This window comes from Carya illinoinensis, chromosome 13 (genome assembly GCF_018687715.1).
Source record: "Carya illinoinensis cultivar Pawnee chromosome 13, C.illinoinensisPawnee_v1, whole genome shotgun sequence".
NCBI classification, from domain to species: domain Eukaryota; kingdom Viridiplantae; phylum Streptophyta; class Magnoliopsida; order Fagales; family Juglandaceae; genus Carya; species Carya illinoinensis.
Window position 1 is genome coordinate 27334785 of NC_056764.1, and position 1086 is coordinate 27335870.

Here is a 1086-nt window from a genome sequence, read left to right on the forward strand (position 1 = left end):
GGACTGGAAATTTTGTTTGTATATTCTATGGGGGATGTGATCACTCAAAGTCAATTTGATTTAGAGGATACAAAACAAAAATTAATGGACCGATAGGAAACTGTGTTCCAGATGACTTGGGGATCGAGAGTAATCAAGAAGGGCGCTGGCTCAGCCATCATCTTCTCAAAGCTGGTTTGAATAGTTAGAAAAAATGGAAGACAAGGAGTTGGTTGATGAACCGTTGGACAGGATTTCTGTTTCGAGAAGTTCTTTGAAAATTATCGATGAAGCATTAGAATATGAACTTGGTTGACATTCGATCGTGGCCATCGATGGAGTTTTGCTACATACAAGCAAAGTCGTGTACTAATCTACATATCAATACTGATTCATTCATATTCAAAATTTAAATTAATATTATTTTTAATAAAATCTAATTTTTGACCAATCATATTAGATTGATGCACATATTAGTGCACAATTGTGCTTACAACTAGATTTGTTTCCATCGATATAGATGATGAACGTGTGGGATTGGGAATGCAGGTTAATTTTTTTTATCGAAAAGGGAGGAGGAAGATGAGCTTGATGAACTCGCTGCCAAATGTTACGAATCGGATAGTGAAATCGAAGTTCCTTTTAAGCAGTTGAGGGGTGGTAGGAAGAAAAAAGTTATGGTCGTCCTTGAACGGATGACACGGTTGAACAAACATTATTGATTAATGAAGATTCTAATATGGAACATTAGGGGCATTCTTTTGTCGAAGGCTAGCTTAAGGCGTATTATTAATACATACCGTCCATCGATGGTAGCTTTGTTGGAACCTTTTCTTTCAATGAATAAGTGTGCTCGTAGGGCACATTGGTCACACCTTAATAATTTTAGTCATAATGTTGAGGTTGGTGGAAAATTTTGGTTATTTTGGGCAGATGAGATTGAGTTTGAGTTGCGTTCGGTGATGGAGCAAGCAATTTCGGGTTGGTTTTCAGTGGGTAATTGTCAGGTCTTGACCTCTTTTGTGTATGCGATCTGTTTCCAACAACAGTGTCGGGCTTTATGGCAGTATCTTAGTGATGTTAATGTGGAGGGAAGGCCTTGGTTTA